The 9,944-nt window shown below is 43.0% G+C and overlaps 1 long non-coding RNA gene across 1 annotated transcript; it reads left to right on the plus strand.

Moving 5' to 3' along the window:
- Positions 1–4,776: 4,776 nt before the first annotated feature.
- LOC139083073 (uncharacterized) lies at positions 4,777–9,213 on the plus strand. Its single transcript, XR_011539590.1, has 2 exons — positions 4,777–4,948; positions 5,147–9,213. It is a non-coding gene; the product is annotated as an uncharacterized lncRNA (long non-coding RNA).
- The last annotated feature ends 731 nt before the right edge of the window (positions 9,214–9,944 follow it).

The raw sequence follows: 9,944 nt of genomic DNA on the forward strand, positions 1-9,944 counted from the left end.
TGGGCCACACATTACATATTTTTCTTTCGAAGGATAGAATTGGAATAGTCATTTCTTGCTGCTTCCTTGTTAGATTTCACAGCTCTGTGTGCTAAAAGAAAGTTTCCATAGCGTCTAATTACTAGTTCAGTAACTAGAAGTTGAGTGCTTGGTCCCCAATATGATGTTCTTACCATGAGATAGGTTACGTGAAAAAAACAAAGTGACATTCACGCAAAGGAGACTCATTACTAATAGTAGGGGTGAAAATAGAAATAAACACTTAATAGAAAATGAGATCATCCTTGGAGAGTGCTTTGAGATCATTAGGGAAATGTGATGGGGGTTGGGGAGCGTGCTGGGACACCTTCCCTGTGTGGGTTCCAGACATTCCAGGCTCCCAGCCTCCCAGCTGTGGAATGTCCGGGAATGTGCTGGAATCAGTGTGGGCTGTGGAGCCTGGGAGCAGTAGAGCTCTGCTAACAGGAGCTGGTCTGGACCCACCTGGGATCTCTGGTGTGGTTCAGCAGCCCCCAGGCTGGGAGGTGAAGAAACTAAGAGGAAATGCAGAACTTGTCACTGCAGGCCTGCCTGAGAGCAGAGGTCAGCCTGGAGCTGACAGAAGACAGTGGTTGTCTGTCCCTTCCTACAAACATCCACCATGTCAGCGTAATTTCCAACAGAAGCTATCCAAATGCCTTCCTTACCCCTGTGTCCTCTGAGAGTCAGATACAGTGTGTCACCTACCCTGCTTGCTTGGAAATGGGCATCTTCTCCCTGAGCAGTCTTCTGTTTTTTTTAAGGTTAGGACTGAAGAGAGGTTGTGGGACCCAGGCAGTGAAGGGTGAGGAGTGTTGGCAGTGGAAAGAGAGATGAATTATTTGGTCCTCCAGCCCTGGAAGTTCTTGGGAACTCTCCTGCCAACCTCTCTGCCCTAGTTTGTGCAGACACAAAGCCAGCCCCTCTGCAGCAGCCTTTTAAAGTCATGTCAATAAAAGAATTTTCAAGGAGGGTTGGTATGCTTATCAGGGGAGAGATTTCTGTTTGTCTCCCCGGGAGGCCTTAGGGACCTCCGCATTTCCCAGTCCTTCCCAGAAGAGAGCAGAGGGGAAGAAAATTACTGCTGGGAGTTGGCGGTGGCTTGGGGATCAGCCCCCTTGGCCCTGGCTTGGTGCCTCTTTGGAGAATCATCTTTAACTTTCATTGCCAGAGGGTGTTTTGCTGCTAGTGAGGGGAGGAGAAAGGAGAGGAAATAAAAGCACAAAAATGAAAAACAAAAAATTCCTGAAGGTCTGATAAGCTGTTCAACTATGCACCAAAACATAAATATTTGTCCAAATTAGTTACTCCAAATGCTTCATATTTCTAAAATTGAGCCACAGTTTTGTTATCCTTTGAAGTTTTTTAGCTCTTGAAAATCCTGTGCAAATCTAAGGGGAGGGGCAATGGGAGCTCATTTCCCTCCCTAAGATCCCAGCAAATACTTAGCTTCTTTTCTCTGATGGCTGGTGAAATGATTTTGCTGTTTTCTTGGTCATCCCTTTCCAAATGGAGATGTTCTTTTTTTGGGCAATCACTCAAGTCAGCATTTTATCAATGAACAAGCAACAAGTAGCATGTGCTGGAAAATATTAGCTAGGAACCGCTGAGCAAAGCTCTAATGGTTTTTAAAATATCTGCATCCTAATATAATCTGTGACAGTGCTGTAGTCTCATTGCTGTTCACCTTTGGTTGAATCCACCTTTTGAAACTTGCATGACTTTAGTCACAGAGTTTCTCATAAATGCAGGACTCAAATCTAATTTATTTATGCAATGGCACGGTAGAAGTCACTTGTTCCCTTGGGCAGAAGAATTAACATCCATAGACTTGAGTATTTTATATGATCCTCAAGCAGTTGGTTAATTTCCTCAATGAAGTCCTCTAATAAATTCAACAAAAAATAGACAATCAGATGAGTTATTTGCTATCATTTTAAAAATAAGTGGGGTCTGATGGTTGCTAGACTTGTCATGGTGCGCATTTCATAATGTATATAAATATTGAATCACTATGTTGTACACCTGAAACCAATATAATATTATACATCGACTATACTTCAATAAAAAAATTTTTTTTGTTTGTTTGTTTCTTTTGAGGAAGAATAGCCCTGAGCTAACGTCTGCTGCCAATCCTCCTCTTTTTGCTGAGGAAGACTGGCCCTGAGCTAACATCCGTGCCCATCTTCCTCTACTTTATATGTGGGACGCCTACCACAGCATGGCGTGCCAAGTGGTGCCATGTCCGCACCCGGGATCTGAACTGGTGAGCCCTGGGCCACTGAAGCGGAACGTGTGAACTTAACTGCTGTGCCACTGGGCTGGCCCCTTCAATAAAAAAAAATTTTGATTAAAAAAATTAAAATAAGTGGGATGTGTTAAGTTTTAGAAAACAGTGGACTCCCCTTTTCCTGCAGCACTCATGTTTGAGGGTGCTAAATTAGTTCAACAAAGAGGCCATTAGACTGAGACTAATGCCTTAGAAGTCTATGCAAGCAAACCAAAACGTAAGCCTGCAATGCCTCAAGATTAAGAAATCAGAACGAAGGACAATTCATCACAGTCAACTAGCCTTCCTCAAATAAAGCAATCGCTTAAGCTATAGCCAGTCAAATAATTTCCTTGCTTTGCTTCCGCCTCTGTCACCCAGAGAAGTCCCTAAAAATGTTTTCCATGTCTAATGTTTTTTTTTTAAAGATTTTTTTAATTTTTCCTTTTTCTCCCAAAACACCCTGGTACATAGTTGTGTATTTCTAGTTGTGGGTCCTTCTAGTTGTGGCATGTGGGATGCTGCCTCAGCATGGCCTGATGAGCGGTGCCACGTCTGTGCCCAGGATTCCAACTGGCGAAACCCCGGGCCACCCAAGCAGAGCACTTGAACTTAACCACTCTGCCACGGGGGCGGCCCCTAATGTTTTGTTTTTAAGTTGTGCTTGCTTATAGGAACCAAGGCAGAATATTGCCAGATGGCCAAACCGCAGAACTGGTCCAAACCAGAAAGGTCCAAGATGGTGATGGGGTGCCCTGCACAAAAGGAACCATGTGCAAGAAGAGAAGATCTGTGTGTGCCCCATATGGCCCTGCCCCGAATGATGACATGGAGACCCCTCCCCCTTCACATCCCATAAGAGCCCTGCTCACCTTCCCTTTGGGGAGAAGGCGTTTTAGAGCATGAGCTCTGCCTCCTCTGTTATGTGATCAATGAATAACGTTTCTGCTCTGCTATTCCGAACCTGGCCTCATTCTATTGGCATGGACAGCTCTAGGCAAAAGGACCCACTTGCAGGTCACTGGTGCCTTGGGGCTTGGTAATACCTCTTCCTTATAAAGTCTCTACTGGGCTTTATAGGTGGTGGATGGTGGAGTGCTCCTAACCACTTCTGGTTTGGTGCTGCCCATTCACATCAATTTGTGCTCAAATAAACCCTTAAAAATGTAATATGCCTCAGTTTATCTTTTCACAAGGGGCAGGTCCAGAAGGGAAGATGAAAGAACAAGGCCCCATGGTTAAGCCCTTGGCCAGTGGGAGACTTTTTCTCTATTAGCAATTCATTGAACTTCATAGTAATGAGAAGTCTTTGATTAAAGCAGGCAATGGGTGGCATTATGCAGAACTATCACCTTGTAGGCAAAGGAAAGTGGCTGAGGATGGATTCAAGCCTGCTCTCAGGCCTGAAATCTTTGGAGTTCATTGCCAGGAAGCAAGACCAGGGACTGCCCACAAAGGCTTCTGATAAGAGTGAGTGTGTAGCTTAGAGCTCAGATGAGTTATTTAACGGGGAAAATCAGAGGCCCCGCCTCCTGAGAGTTGGTTTTAAGTATTCATTTGCTTCTATCAGGAAATATTTGTATGTGTGTGTGGTGGGGGAAGGAAATAAGGGAAAGAGAACAAGATTGATTGCATAATTTTATAAGATATATTGGACATATTGATAGCTCGAGAGTTTCGCTTATGTACTCAGACATCTGAATTACCCCGAATCTAGGCAAAATCAAAATAGGCCAATCCAAGGAAGCTCACCAGAACAAGATTCCTCAGGAAACACTATCTCTGAGTCTTCCTGGTCACTCTGTCTGTCTTTCCCCGAAGGAGCCTCCCCTTTCCCTTGACTGGCACCTTTGTTCCCGCTCTTCCTGAGCCTTGGAAGGCCCTTCTCTCTTTGCTCTTGAAATGGCAAGTGAAATGCCCCTTCCTCCAGGAAGCCTTTCTTAAGAAGAGAAGTGACCCGCCCTTTGTCTAGACTCTCCCAGGACTTTACTTGCACCTCTTGATGGCATTTATTTCGTTGCGCCACATATCATAGCAATTTATGTTCACGGCTCATCCCTTCTACCATCTCCTCTGATTTGTGAGCCCCTAGAAGGCAAGACCCATGATATATTTTACTTTGTTCCTCCACATTAGTTAGCACAGTACTTTGTACCTAAAGGCACACAATACATGTGTGTTTTTTAATAAAATAAATGTATCCAAAGCCAGATCGATGGCACAGCAGTAACCTGCAACCTAAACGTTCTTAATGTTCTTACAAGTGAGGATTAAGGAAAGTTAAAACTCTGCCTTTTAAGTTAGTCAAATAAATACTTCCCTCATTTTCTCTATCAAAACTCAGTATCAAGCATCTTAAAATTGGTCAGAATTGATTGAGCAGTTTAGAGTGTAATAGTTTAAGTAAACAGTGTTATTTCTCTTTTTTCTTTCTTGGGAACAGATGACACTTTGCTGGACAAAGAAAAAGAAATATCTGGGTGGGAGAAATAGGGTGGGGCCCGTTAAGCCTGCATTCCGCTACTGGATTTAGTTGAAAATACCAAACTGTTTTCAAGGACTCTGGATTAAACCGACTCCCTCACAGTGTATTCAGGAGTGCCTTCCTTGAAGAATTGGAAGCAGAAAGATTTAGGAGCTGAGAATTAAGCTGAACGAAAGGTAACTTTTTGTGTGTGTGTGTGAGGAAGATTGGCCTTGAGCTAACATCTGTTGCCAATCTTCCTCTTTTTGCTTGAGGAAGATTGGCCCTGAGCTAACATCTGTTGCCAATCTTCCTCTTTTTGCTTGAGGAAGATCAGCCCTGAGATAACATCCACACCAATCTTCCCCTATTTTGCATGTGGGGTGCCACCGCAGTCTGGCTTGTTGAGTGGTGTGTAGGTCCACTCCCAGGATCCGAACCCGTGAACCCCAGGCCACCGAAGTGGAGTGCACGGAATGAACCACTACACCTCCGGGCCAGCCCCAAAAGGTAACTGTTTTAACTCAAAACAAAATTACCCTCTGAGTTCCAAGGGGCAATTGCTACTCAGCTCTCACTCCTTAGACTTATCTTCTTTGATAAATTTTCCCTGGTTACATTTAAAAAGGGGATTTGTTGCTGTTTTGCCATCCCTTTAAAATAGCCATTTGAAATAAACTTCATCTCCTTTCGGTGTCCTAGAAATGATGCCTCTCGTCTTCCAATTGTTCTTTGTAATACCTAGGGTGATGTGATCTTAATATGTAAGCAATGAGAAGGGGAAGAGCAATTGGTAGAAGAATTAAAAGAAGAAAAAAGAAAGCAGGAAAGACAGCTCCTGTCTATTTTGCTCCGTGTCCAAGAGTTTTGGGAAACTTTGGAAGCCTTTTTCTTGTGGTCATGGTGGAATTTATTTTTTGGTTTGTGATGTCTAGTGCTATCTCTCACGGCTGTATGAAGCAACTGCTGTTAGCTCTGGAGGATTGGGGAGAACCTCTGGGCAGTCAATGAGGAGAGCCGAACCAGACTGGAATCTCCAGCAGTGGTAGCTTCTGGCCTCAGAGCTTGGATTCTGCCATCTGGATATTCCCCCAATTTGGACTCTTTGGGAAGGAGGAAGCTGGTAAGGAATAACAGCTGAAGAATTGGAGATTAGTCTAATGAGGCTAGAGAAACGAAAAAAGAAAATAAACGTCACAAATCAAGAATACCTGTCAGCCCTGGAACGAAGGAAGTGATGCAAGGGCGCAAGGCAAGGAATGGGACTTTCAAGGGACAAGGCTAGAAGAGTAAGATAAAGGGTAGGTGTGGAAGGGCTCTAGCCTCAGGATTTCTGGATGTGGAAGGTCAACATGCACGAGGATCTCGGGCCTCAGGTGGTCATTCTAACATTGGGAAGGAATTCTGTTTAGCCAACCCTGGAAAGGGCCTTTTCAGAGTTCCAGAAGGCAGCAGGAAGGTTCAGGGGTACCAAGGAAATACACAGATTTCTGAGGTGCCAGAGGAGCAAGGGTGGACTATATTTCTGTAAGTGAATTTAGAGAACAGACGTAGGTTTCTAGAGCTCAGGGTTAGACAAAAGAGGTTTTCGATCTCACAGAAGGAGCGGATTCTCAGACCTCTTAGGGAATGCAGTTCACAGCCGTGAATAGCCCTCTAGAAGGGAAATAATACGTCCAGGTCTCCAGAACTCGAGAAGTATGAGGAAGAACTAGAGAACGACCCCTTTAGAAATCCCAAAGCAAGTCTTCTGATGACTGGGTGGGAATATCGGGAACTTGAGGTCGCGATGCGTGTGGACGCTCAGAATCTCGTGACAGCCCCCTGAGTGAACATGCCTCCAGTCCATGAGTTCCTCTGCCACGTTTCTGCCCATTGACGATCCAGTCGAGGTTCTAAATCCTCCAATTAAGTGACACTTATGACTTTACCATCATCTCCAATCATCTGTCCTTTCCTTCATCCCCTTCTTGAAGGGGAAATTCCTTTTAAGAACCCCACTGGTTCCCTTGAACATTTTTACTATTTCTCACTCATTTATGGCATTAGTATTCTCAACGCTTTCTCTATCAGGGTCCATTTGGGAGACAAAACCCCTACTGGTTATTCGAGCAGAGAGACTTTAACATACATATATATGTATAAAACTGTTAATGAGCTGAAAATCTGTTAACAAGTTCACTGAAAAGGTAAAAGGAGATTTCTAAGATGCCGTGGAGAAAGCAACACCCAGAAGTAGCTATCACCCCTAGAAATGAAAGAACGTAAGGAAGAGTTTGGGATTATTAACATTTAGAAATTTAAGGGAGGGCTCCCACCGAGCTGAAATTCACATTTCCGAAGAGAAAAAGCTGCTTGGCTGGTGCTGGTATCTTTGAGCTTGGAGGAGTGGCCACAGGAGACCTAGATTTCCGAAAAGGTCGCATGGACCAGCTATCTTGGGGGATTGGGTGGAGGGTTGATATGGCAAGTGTTGGAAAAGCTGCAAACTAGATTCAGCTGCCGCTTCAGGAGGGAACTGCTATTGATGGGGTGACACAGCATTGGCTGGCGTGATCTCAAGACCTGCTAGCAAATGGGAACAAGCAACTCCCTTCCCTTCCTCCATTCAGCCCTGCGGTCTCCCTCTGGCGCCCCCTATTGGTAGAGCCAAACAGGGAGCCCGCCGAGTCCCAGCCCCAGCATCTCAAAGCAGAATAGAAAAGAGTGGATCAGGAGAGGAGAGGTGACGCGTTAATCACCGGCACACTTTCCTTATAGCCCCTCAGGAAAACGCCTGGTTCTTTCCTATTAGAATCGTGTACTATTGATTACAGCTAGGATCGAATTCTGTTTGAGGCCTTTCCAGGCACCTTTTCTTCCTTAGACTTTAAAAAATTCTGCCTTCCTAAAGTCTAAGGTACATTCTTGATTGTGTTTATCCTTTCATTCCCAGCTATTAAAAGACAAAATCAACTTCTACTTTCTTCTGAAAGGTGAAGACAAGTCAAGAATATATCTACCACTATATATAATATGTATTCAATTGTCAATTCTAGATCTTGCTCCTTTACTAGTTTTATCGGTCAGAAATGTGTTGCTAATTTTCTCCTTCTGACCAGGTGGCCCATAGCAAAGTACCAAAGCAAGTCACTTGTGTTCTTCTCTAACTCACCCATTCTCTAAGTGTTCCCATTTGCAGGTTACTCATGTGAATACCTTCTTGACGTATAGTGCCGTTCAGTCTCCCCTTATTATAGGTCTGTTATTTTGGAATAGGGCATGTGCTTCCATCACTGCATTTCAATCTACAGCCCCTTCCCACCTTTTCTCAAAAATCATGTTATGGTGTAATCTAAAGCTTACTTTGTTTACAACACACACTTGGCAGGTTAGGGAGACAGTATGGTGTAGTGTGAGCTCTGGAGCAGATTGCTCATGACTAAATTCTCGTTTTCCCACTTGCAGCTGTACGTGTACTTGTGCAAATAACTTAGATTCTATAAGCCTCATTTTCTCCATCTGTAAAGTGGAAGTAATAATAGACCTACTTTATAGGATTGTTTCTAAGTTTAAAAGTAATATGCAGACAGTAAATAATCAATGACAGCTATTATTGTTATAAAGATTTTGAGGCTGCAAGTACCATTTCCATCTCCCACATCTGTTCCAATATTTTTGGGGTACAAAACACTAGTCGCCTCCCATACTCTTATTCATCTTCTCATCTTATTCTTGGGCTCTATAGGTACCACTTCCATGGGTTTATCAAGGTGATTATCTCCCTCTCCCTCTTTATTTAATTTAAAGTTTTTCAGTCAGGTCATCTAGACTTTGGTCAAATATCCTTCCCTGGCCAAGAATGCATCCTTTATCTCAATACCTAAAACCGTCTTTTTGTCTTTTAAATCTCATTTCTCATTATCATCTCTGTATTGGCACATTCAACTCCCGGATCTTTTTTTCTCATCGAAGGCATTTACTGTTGGTAGAGAAAATTTTAAGTTCATCTTCTATGCTATCGAGTCTTTTGATTCCTTGCCCAAGGCCTCATAGTTTCTTTCCAGATAATGTCATCCATGTAGCATTTTAAACTTTTAAATTGTGCTGGGAGGAGATTTCCAGGAGCAAGTTAATGGGGATCTTCAAGTAGGCAGAGGAATCAGGACAGGAGACCTGAGAGCTTAAGGGAATAGCTTTCAAGAGCTTGGTGACTGATCTATCTTGGGTATGCGACTTGGATGGAATGCTTATTTCATATAGATTAAGTAGGGCATCTTGAGCCTGTCAGAAAATGAAACTATCTGTGTAATGCCAAAGAAATCTGTTATTTAGTCAAAATAACCAATCAAGTAATTTCCAAGTTAATTTTTCATTTTATGTTTGTATTTGCACATCCAACCCAAGACTCTCAAAGGAATAAATTATTATTTCAGCATTTAAAGGTTTAACTTCTTTTCTTGGCTATTCCAAACCAGCCAAATTATAAAAGGTAAACTATATATCGCACAGTAATATCTTTATAAATCTACTTCCAAGAGCCAAAGAAGAGGCATCAGGAGTGGGGAATTTCATATGTGTTCGTGCATGTATAGTTCAGGATCTAGAAGATAAATGTGTCAAGAATGCGTTACTGCTGCCGAGTAATTATGCAACTTCCATTTCTGCCAATTAATTTCAAGCTTGATTTGTGTCAGATAGGACTACAAATCCAATCTTTGCACCAATTATTAAAAAACACTTTATAATCTTGAACATATTATTTTCAGAGAGAAAATAAACAATGGAATGTTATGATGGGTCCATGTTGCAAACTCTATTGAAGGTTGGTGTAGGGTGGGGGACTCTGTCTGGAGAAGACTCAGCTCTGAAAAGAGAACTTTTAGTCCAAGGATGCAGAAATAGTGATGGCTTTATGAAGGTCGGGCCTGAGCTCTCATGTGAGAAAATAATGCGAGAAGGCATCTTCATTTTTCCAGAAAAAATGGGTATATCATCTCATTTACTAAAGTAATGAGATAAAATTGTTCTGCGAGGAATGGATTCTCAGGAATCTCCACCCTGTGTGCGCGTCACCTGTGCCAGGTGCCACCAATTACCCACTCTAAATTTGTGGGGCCTGGGAAATTCATCTCAGTCCTGGAGAACCAACTGGGGAGCTTTGAAAATTACTGATGTCTAGCTCTACCCGAGAAATGTTAGTTTATTGGACTG

The sequence above is a fragment of the Equus przewalskii genome, chromosome 4 (genome assembly GCF_037783145.1).
Source record: "Equus przewalskii isolate Varuska chromosome 4, EquPr2, whole genome shotgun sequence".
In the NCBI taxonomy this organism is placed as follows: Eukaryota; Metazoa; Chordata; class Mammalia; order Perissodactyla; family Equidae; genus Equus; species Equus przewalskii.